This window comes from Otolemur garnettii, unplaced genomic scaffold (assembly GCF_000181295.1).
Source record: "Otolemur garnettii isolate 467f Iridium unplaced genomic scaffold, OtoGar3 scaffold00011, whole genome shotgun sequence".
Taxonomy (NCBI): domain Eukaryota; kingdom Metazoa; phylum Chordata; class Mammalia; order Primates; family Galagidae; genus Otolemur; species Otolemur garnettii.
Window position 1 is genome coordinate 13841243 of NW_003852406.1, and position 10072 is coordinate 13851314.

A 10072-nucleotide genomic window follows, 5' to 3' on the forward strand; every position below is an offset into this window, starting at 1 on the left:
TTTCTGTATCCTAGTATAGGATGGTACAATTAGTCCTAGTATATAGATGGTACAATTAAAATAAAAGTGAGTTACATTAAACTGGAGGGCACAGAAAATGTCTACCCTGCCTGGCTTTCTTTTCCTTACTGGCAGGGAGGAAGGTTGGTTTTTAATTCATTTTTATACCAGCTTTCCTTTGTTCCTTGGTTTTACTGCTAGTTGAGTTAGAGTGCCATCGTTAAATAAGGGTACAGAACTTCAAACCAGACAAAGACCTTCGAAAGTAGGAAAAGAGGGGAATAGTAAACAGTAATTTAAAACCACCTTTGAGAAGAAGAGTAAAATCTCAGGCTAGCACCTTCATTGAGAGGAGCAGGATACAAAATTTTATGAACAGCCTCAATTCAAAAACGGTGAGCTGCAAAAAAAAGCGGAGGCAAATACATTCACGGTAACCGCGGCGGATGTGGGGTGTGGGACTGCAGTGATTATTTTTCTGCCTTTCCCAACTTTTTGTGTTTTCTAAGTTTTCAATAATGAGCAGGTTGCAGGAAATAACAGTGACACCTTTTTCACCTGTAAGAAATGATTTCCCACAGATCAATCACCGGGGAAGGAATTTTATCAGTTATTAAAGAATTATCTCAAAACATGTCAGAGGCCATGAGCCTGCAGCAGACACATCACATCATCCCGCTGCCACCTCATTTGTGGCAGAGCCCAGGAAAAGCGGAAGAGCTACCCAGTTTTGTTTTTTAATGAAGGCAGAATGACCCCGAAACCCAATCTTGGGAAAGATGCACGCCTATAGATCAGTGACACTTATCAATGTGGATAGAAAAATATGAAATGAAATGCCAGCCGATCAAATTCAATAACTTCTAAAAGAATTATCCTCTGCAATTAAACTGTCCTAGGAACGAGTGATTCAACGGGAGGAAAACTATTCCTATTATAGAATGAATAATATCAATTTACGAAAAGGAAGAAGAACCATCTCAATCAATAGTGGACAAACAGTAGGTAAAATTCCAAAGGCCCATTTTATTGTATAAAACTGGGACAGGATGCATCTTAAAATGATCTCCATCATCAACTGTATGGGAGGCTGAATAGGAATCATGTGCTCTGGAATTATTCTGACCTAGGTTTAAATTCTGGCTGTACCATTTTCCGATCCTAAGACTTTTTTAGAGATTTGTTTAATCGTTCTGCGTTAGTTCTATTTGTAAAATGGACGTAATGATTTCTCATGTGAACATAATTAAAGTGAAGTATATCAGGTACTTAGTACAGTGCCTGACACTTAGGGAACACTCAGTCTTATAATAACGTTTATGTAACAAATGCTATGATGCAGATGATAATGAAGATAAATAATAGTGAGAGTTATAAAATGGATGTACGGGCAGAAATTATTTTCCCCTCAACCCCAAACACACATGCCGGAGCTTCATCCCTGGAGGGTCTTCTCCCAGGTGACAATAATACATATCAAAGACTGAGAATCCTTTTGAGAATTAGAGACATTCCTGGCAGTCTCAGAAACAAGACAAAACATAAAATATCACTAAATTGTTGACTGGCATTCCAAAAGATCTGAGCAATAGTCAAGAAACAGAAGGAAGAAACGTATTATAGACAAAGAAGTTCTAGCTGTTATTATTTTCAGATGGGCTTTCATTAAACATAGAGAATTCAAGATAATGGAAACACCCCTTCAGACCAGCTCCTTTGGAATCAGGAAGAGGGTTCGGTATAGTGATCAGACAGAAGATCAGTATAAAAATCAGCTTTTCAACCATATCCAGTTAGGCCATATAGGAGGGGGAAAAATACCCATAACTAATAGTGCTAAACAGATAAAGCACCTAGAAACAACTTTATGAGAAATCTTGTCTATATAAAGGAAAGTGAAATATTTACTGTGTGATACAAGGACAAGCTGAAGAAGCAGAGAGATGTACAGTAGCTCTAGAAGTGGGGGGCTGAACATGGTAACTTGGGAAATGCTCCTTACAGACTTAATACAATCCCAGTAAACAGACTGATAATTTTTTTAAACTGTTTGGATTATTTTTGAAGACCAGAGGTGAGAAAATAAACATCCTGGAATGTGACATGGAACAGATGCTTAATGAATCCCAGCTCCCTTCCTCTTGCTGCCCAGGGAAGTTCTGATACCTCCGAGCACGGTGACCTCCCCTCCTTGAATTGCTACAACGCCAAAGCTTGCCAGGCATTTGGCAATTACTGTATAATTTTTGGAAGTTCTGCTTCATATTGAATTTTTAATTAATTGACATTATTGGGTGTTTATTCTCTCCCAAAGAGGTTGTAAATTCCTTGAAGTCAAGGACTAGGTTTATGGATCTTTGAACCAAATAGTTAATGTACTCATCACCTCCAGGGAACTGGGGCTGACGGAGAGATGGGAGACTACAAAACTGTCATTAGTTCATTGCTCTAGAATAAAATACAGTTAGAGTTTGGGAAGTCAAACTTGGGGGTCACCAGAGAAATGTGAAAGCTAAGCACAATCCCAGATTAGCACGAGCCTACTCTTAGCTTAGAGCAATTATTGCCGCATATCACATTGGCTTGGGCATCACCTCGTTCCAAAAATACATTGGAGCTAATAAGGCGCTGAGGTCAACTCAATAGTCAATGAGGGCTCTTGCGAAATAGGGGTGACTAATTAGAAGAAATACCTACTTAATAGCAGTCCATGGCCTATGAATGCAAAGGAATGAATGAATTCCCAAACTCCCAAAGCTTCAAAGCAGAATATTTCAGAATCATGCTTTGAGTAGGCCTGGCAGATTCTCAAAGTATAGTGGCTGCAAATTACTCACTTGATATTTTAAGCATATTTTGTATGCTTAAATTTGTAAAATTTTGTAAAAGTTGAGGAGAAGATACTGTTAGTCAGGATGTATACGTGGGGAACATAAGTATTAAATCAGTATGTGTACAGTTTCCAAGAACTATGAGTAAGCAAACCACATCTTGACTTCAACTGGATGTCAATTTTACCTAAATATATGCAGGGGATATTAATACTGTACTTGTGTTTACTTTAACAACCACCAGGCCTGTGTGAAAATCAGCTTCACAGCCAAATAAAGTGACAAAAATGACAACTCCAAGAACATAGAAACCACTTTGCAAGTTTTGCTTGCATTTTCTGGGTAATCTCCATAAAGGAGATCTCACACACTTCTATATTGGCTGCCTACCCACTTCTCAGAAACCTCGCTTCACATGCTGGGGAGGGGGTCTTACCAACACTTGCCAACACTTGACTCAGAAAAATACCTCTAGCCTTTAAAATTTGTCTAGTGTTCCCAGCTATTACTAGGAAATGGGTAAATCAGCACTCGGAATTTCTGAGCAGAATCGTGAGTTTTCAGAGCACGCATTCACACACTCCCCTGGTGCAGAGGAGGGCTGTAGGAGCTGGCCTTCTCATCAGCTCAGCTTCAGAGTGACTGTGTGAATCCACCGTGGCAAACGACCAGCTAATGACGATGATAAGGTGAGTCTGCCATCTCTGTGTTAACCCCACCCCAGCCCCAGCTTTTCACACAGTTTGGAGGGTAAAGGCAAGCGTCAGGCTATTTAAGACATGGCCTGCACTTTAACATGGGTTTAAAATGTATTTGAGAATAAGATTCATAAAGCATATGAATGAAATATAATTCAAGATAACAAAAGAAAAACTGTCAAAAGCATATCTGGTCAGAACAGGAAGTTTCCAGATAGGTGGTGTAGATAGTAACTTGAAAAGGGAGCCAGAGGACAGAGACTGGTGTGTGAGAAGAGTTGGGCCTCCAACTGGGAGACCTCTTAGCTTAATGGTTAAGGAGAAGTGTGCTGGAGAGATATACTCTGCTTTCCAACACAAAGGAGTTAAGTGTCCTTGAGACCTTTGTTTGATCCTTCTGAGCTTCTGTTTTCTCACCTGTAAAATGGGGATAATATTAGCATCTACCTAGTAGGATTAAGTTGGATAATGAATGTGAAATAACATCTGGTAGATAGTAAGAGTCAAATTCAATGTTAGCACAACACAAAAAAGAAACAAAGCAACTTGACCTTAAAGGTTAGATTGTTTGGAGCTGGGCCTGGTGGTTCACGCCCATAATCCTAGCATCCTGGGAGGCTGGGGCAAGCAGATCACTTGAGCTCAGGAGTGTGCGACCAGCCTGAGCAAGAACAAGACCCGGGCTCCAAAAAATACCTGGGCATTGTGATGGGTACCTATAGTCCCAGCTACTTGGGAGGCCAAGCCAAGAGGATCACTTGAGTCCAAGAGTTTGCGGTTACTGTGAGCTATGATGCCTCAGCAGTCTACTGAGGGCAACAAAGTGAGATCCTGACTCATGTAAAAAAGACAGATTGTTTGGAAGTAGATAAGAAGAGGCAGAGGATAACGCAGATCAGAGGACATTGTGTGGGGAAGAGCTGAAGTTAGTAGCTGTTTCCTTACATTGTTGGCCTAAGGTCCTGGTTATTTACAATGCACCACCAACATGTAGAAGAATTTTGGAGAACAATAATACCCATTTGGTCTTCTCCTTGGAATCTGACTTGGAAGAAGTCACATCCTTGTTTCCTCATTTTTTACTGAACACATTTTGGGCCCAGCACTCCACCATCAGAATAACACTGCAAATATTAAGGAACCCTAAGCTGCTCAATCCAGAAGACGGGGAAACACTAAGAATGTTCATAAAACAGACTGAAGAGTCATTCTGAACACTCAAAGGAGTTGTGTCCTTAACACATGATTGAGAAAAAAATTTTTTTTTCAATTAGGTTAAAACCCAAGCCAATCTAAAAATTTGGAATAGAGTAGACAACCCTCTCTTCCCTCCCTACCTCTACTCACATCACCTGCTTACCCCTAATTATTTTTATATTCTTTTATTTTCAGATTATTCAGCCTCTAATGGGCTGAAAAATTGGTTCCATTGATCAGATATTTGGGCATGATAGAGCCGGAGTCAATAAGTAGAAAACAACTCACTCAAGAAACATCCTGGCCAAGACAGGGCAATAAATGGGCCATTTCACTATCATCCGTAATAACTCCCAAATTCCACATTTCTACATATGATCTGGCAATTACAGCTACGGATTGAGGATTTTAAAGCACTTTCTGCCATTCCAGGTGCAAGCACAGTTGTTTAATTGGTGTTTGTAGCTTAGAAGGAGATAGTTTATCGGGCTCCTTCTCTATGGTCCCCCAAACTCCAGCTGCAAAATCTAGACTCCCTGGCAAAACAATTTCACACCTAAGAATATAGAATTGGGAACAGATTTAGAGGAGTAAAAAGAGAGCTAACTATTGAACAGTAGTTTTCAGAGGGGGGAGGAAGGGGCCAGCCCTGATGTCTTTGGTGCCGTGTTTCTGGAGGACCCCTTTGGCTGTGGCACCAGATTGCCAGGTTGGCAGAAGATCCCAGCAAGTGCTGTGCCTTTGCCTTCGGGGTGAGACCTATCACACTTTTTCTTTTCACACACCACGGGGTGGGAGGCGTGTCAGAGAATCTACAATCGACATAAAAGTCAATTTTTATAATCGCTTCTGCACCGAATGGCCCAGTTTCCCCCTTGTGCTTGGGGAATTTCATCATATTAAGGAGAAACAGCAAAAGAGGCACGTTCTATTCGGCAACCAAATACATCTTCAGGCAATCTCTGGGAGAGAAGAGGGGCTCTCAGACCAGCTTGCAACTCCCCAGCAACCGCTAGCACAAGCTCTTATAGGTCACCTTCAAGGAGAACGCTAGGAATAAATATCTTTCTTTTTAATCATGGGGGTATAACTTTTAATCCACAGAAAGTACACTGATAACAACACTATTGCGTTCTTAACTGATGGTATTTAAATGTTATGAAGCAACTGCTAGACCAGGGTAAGCCTGGCTGCTGGCTGGGGTGGGGAACCTGGGGCCTCAAGGCCACATGTGGCCCTCCAGATCCCTGAGTGCAGCCCCTAGACCAAATCCAAACTTTACAGAACAAATCCCTTTATTACAACAATTTATTCTGTAAAATCTGGATTCAGTCAAAAGTTTGCACACACAGATCCAGAAGGCCACATGTAGCCCGGAGGCCACAGGTTCTGCCTCCAGATATCATATCTCTCTTGGGCATTGTACCACTTTCCCGTCTATATTGCTGTTTACCAGCCCCTTCCTAGAGTTCTCTAGGAGACAATGTGAACCTCTGATGCCACATGTTTAAAAGCTCCAGTTGGACCCCAAGGCTGTGGGAGAAAAGCCAAACACGGTTTACCAAAGACCCAACCTCTGTGGATGCCTCATGACCCTACATCTCTCATCTCATTTACTGCACCTTAGTACTCTTAGGCCAGCCACGTTGAACTTCTACTTCTGGAAGATTCAAGACTCTTTAACATAGTTAGACCTTGTAGATTCCACATCTATTTCTGCATAGATTTTTGGTATTCCTTTTCCCAAGATCACTTCTCTTGTGAAGGCTTCTCTTATGACCCAGAGATCTAGAGGGTTAGAATCTTTTCTTTAGTGCCTCTTAGGCTGTATTAGCCTTTCCTATCATAGTAGTCACCATGCAGGATTTATAAGACCTGCAAGTTCCCTGCAGGCGAGGGAGGGATGAAAGTTACCCCCTCTCCTGTCCCCTGGCACATACTGAGCATTCTATAAAAGACCAGTGGAAGATTGGATGACAAAGTGAGTACACGCTGCTGGGAGCCTCTCTTCATCTTCCCCTGATTGTACACTCACTGGCCATACTCTGACCCTGTCATGCTCTGATAGACACGTCCCACTGACCCAAGCACCTGGGCTGACAACTAGAGCCCAAGTGCCTGTTCCCACTAGCAGGTGATTCCAGTGCATAAGATTCCACCAACCTACCTCTCCTGTCGCCGAGCTATCTAGAACATAACTCCACAGTGCCTGGCTTCTAATAAGTGCTCAACAGAAAGGAGAACAGGGGGAAACTGGGTGAGGACCAGTACCATGTCTGTGCTGGAGCAAACATACGTGGGATGACAATAAACTTCCCAGCAAAGGCTGTAAATGCAGAGACCATCACTCCACATCTCAGAGGGTGATGCATCTGCTTCTCAGACTCTAAGAATAACCTGTTTTCTTGGTACAGGAAGCCTCCTTGTTGGGGCTCTGGCAAGTTTTATCTCCTCTGTGAAGATCTCCTGGTATCCACTTGGTTCTTCCCTCGCCTCACCTCTCCAGCACACATTTTGCCAATTAATTATAATCAGGGCTCTGTGTGTTTTAATCTTGTTTTCCCACCTGAGTAGGTGCCAATTTGGATACATCATTTTTAGAGCTCACTGCAAGTAGCTGTGTGCCAAGCACAGTGGGTACTCAACCAATTCTTGTTAAATCAAAATATTGAGGATTTATAAGACTAACCGGATTAACTGTGCCTCTGTGTGTGTGTGTGTGTGTGTGTGTGTGTGTGTGGTTGTGTTAATATAACAGCTGGCACCACAACTGCTCCTACAAGGGAACTAACTACATCAAGGAATGTATGGTATTGGGCCGCTGGAGAGGGAGCATATGAGGCTTGTCGAGGGTCTGGAAGGAAAAAGCAGAGCCGGTAGGAAAGGGTGGAGGGTGGGAAGGATTTGCTTTTATTCCTGAGAGGAACCAGGGTGTGGGGAGGGAGAATGAGGCCTGACTTGTGTGTCCCGAGGCTGCAGGTTGGTGGGAAGAGCTTTCAAGGACTGGGGTGTCTCCTATCAAATCTTTAGGGTTTGCTCATTTTCATCCCACATGTTTTAAGCATGCCTCCCGCATGGAAGCCTTGTGCTAGGAATTCTTTGTGTGTGAATGGTTGTTGGGGAACTCAGTGAAAGAGCAAAGCCCGTGTTAGAGCATCACAGGGCAGGCTGGCACACACAAGCAGTAAGAGGGGGAAATGACCAGAAATAGGAGGTGAAGGAGCCACCAGCCTCCTCCTCTTCCTCCTTCAATCCCCAGAGACTGGAAGGATGGGGTCTCCCCACAAGGAGGTTCAAGTTTAAGGGAACTTCCGTAGGCTCTCCAAGGGCAGAGTAATCAAACTGACATGTCGGTGACACAAGGATTAGGGGCCTTCAAGCCCCATGGCTATAATCAATACAGATGAGGACCCTGAGGCCTAGAGTGGGGAAAGGACATGGCCAAGGTCCCTTAGCTCTTTGGTGGAGGGGCCGGGACCAGAACTCAGGCCTTCCAAACACATTGCTTCATCTTCTACTCTGTGTAGTGTGTCTGTCCTTAAATTGACCATAGGAGCCCAAGACCGTGGCATTCGTTGGATTCATAATTGGACAAATTTAGGTTACTGTACGTGCCAGCAAAAGCTATTGTTCTTCTAAAGGCTGGGATCACATCTGTGCTGATTGGCCATCCGGGAGAGCCATCTGTCACTCGGGGAATCCTAAGGGGATCTGGCACCAGTGACCGAGGTCCTGGGAATGGGTAGAGTCAGGGATGCTGCTGGTCGCCTCCAGGCCTCAATTACCAAGAGCCTCTTCACCTTGCGCTGCCTTTATCTGCATGTTGTGAGGAGGCCGGGAAGAGCCCCTCATGGCTACTGCCATTTCACGTTTGCTGGTCTTGTGTACAGAAGGTTCACGTTCACCAGTTTCAGAACCAGGACCCGGGAGAGGCCTCACAGTAGCCTGTCTTACCTGGGAGGCTGCCGCCGTTGTCCGTGCCCTTTATACTAAGGTCATCAGGGTGGCTTACTGGAGTCTGTGAAATTCATTTTGTTTCTCTGTCCATCAAGTTTCCTTGCTGTCCCTGAGATTGCCCCGCAGGTACGCATGGGCATAATGAAGCTGAAATTGGAGTCCAAACCAGGGATGCGACAGGTCACGGCAGCCACGGGCTTCACCGTTAGTTCACAGCCACCAGGTTTGAGCAAAGGGCTGTCCCCAAAGAAGAGAACCAGAGAGGTGGCAGGCAGCTTGTCTCCTCAGGGGTCTGGGGAGGGCTGGGGAGGGCTGAGGAGGGCAGCAGCTTCCTGTCCTGAGTTGATGACAAGAGCAGGCACACAGCAAAGGGGGGAGGAAGAGAACCCCATGCAAATACAGCCGCCTGCTTTTGTCTCCTCTAACCACCAGCTCTAAACATTTGATAACAACATCAAAACCGTAAGTTTCTTTATCCCTGCTATTGTGTGAAATGATGGCTTCACGAAAGGAAGGTTAAGGAGATTCAGACGAGGTCAGCCAGAAAATCAGTAAAGCCTGGAAACGATTCTTCTCTGTTCTTCTCCAACTCCTTCCCGGCTGTTTAAATAGGCAGGTGTGTGAGCAAACGAGAACAGGCCCTCTCTAGCAGGAATGCAAACAAACGCTAAAAGCCATTTCCATTTTTGACTGGATGTAAATAACTTTTAGGCATTTTCTCTCTCTCTCTCTCTTTTTTTTTGAATGATTGCCATGGTAAAGTGTTGAAAGTGGAGGAGAAAGGGTGTTTCTGAGCCGGAAAAGCTGGCCTGGAGACAGCACACATCGTGAGGTCCTACGTAACATTTCAAAGTGCACTGGAGCTTTTGACAGCCCGTTCTGGGACCAGTCAGACAAAGAATTGAAAGACAGACCACTAACGAACTCAGAGCCACAAAAACAGACTAGGAGGGTGACCGTCCCTTGTAAAAAGAGAGCCAGAAAAAAGAAACCTTGCTTGCCACCCTCACATTCCTTCCCAGAGGCTCTTCAAGCCACACCAAAGGGTTCCCTGGCCTAGGCTTACAGTTGACACACCCCTTCCGAGGACAGGACACCAAGATGAAATAAAGAGTTAGAGTATTTAGAGTTTATTGATAGACATCAAAAAGCTCTATAAAAGTTAAGGCAAAGTTATCCCTGCTACTGTTCACAAACGTTAACAGCAGAGGGATGGCTGAAATGGCTCACCGATCTTTACTCAAATTTCTACTTCTTTTTTCCAAAAAAAAAAAAAAAAAAGTAAATTAATATATGCTACTGTTCACAAACGTTAACAGCAGAGGGATGGCTGAAATGGCTCACCGATCTTTACTCAAATTTCTACTTCTTTTTTCCAAAAAAAAAAAA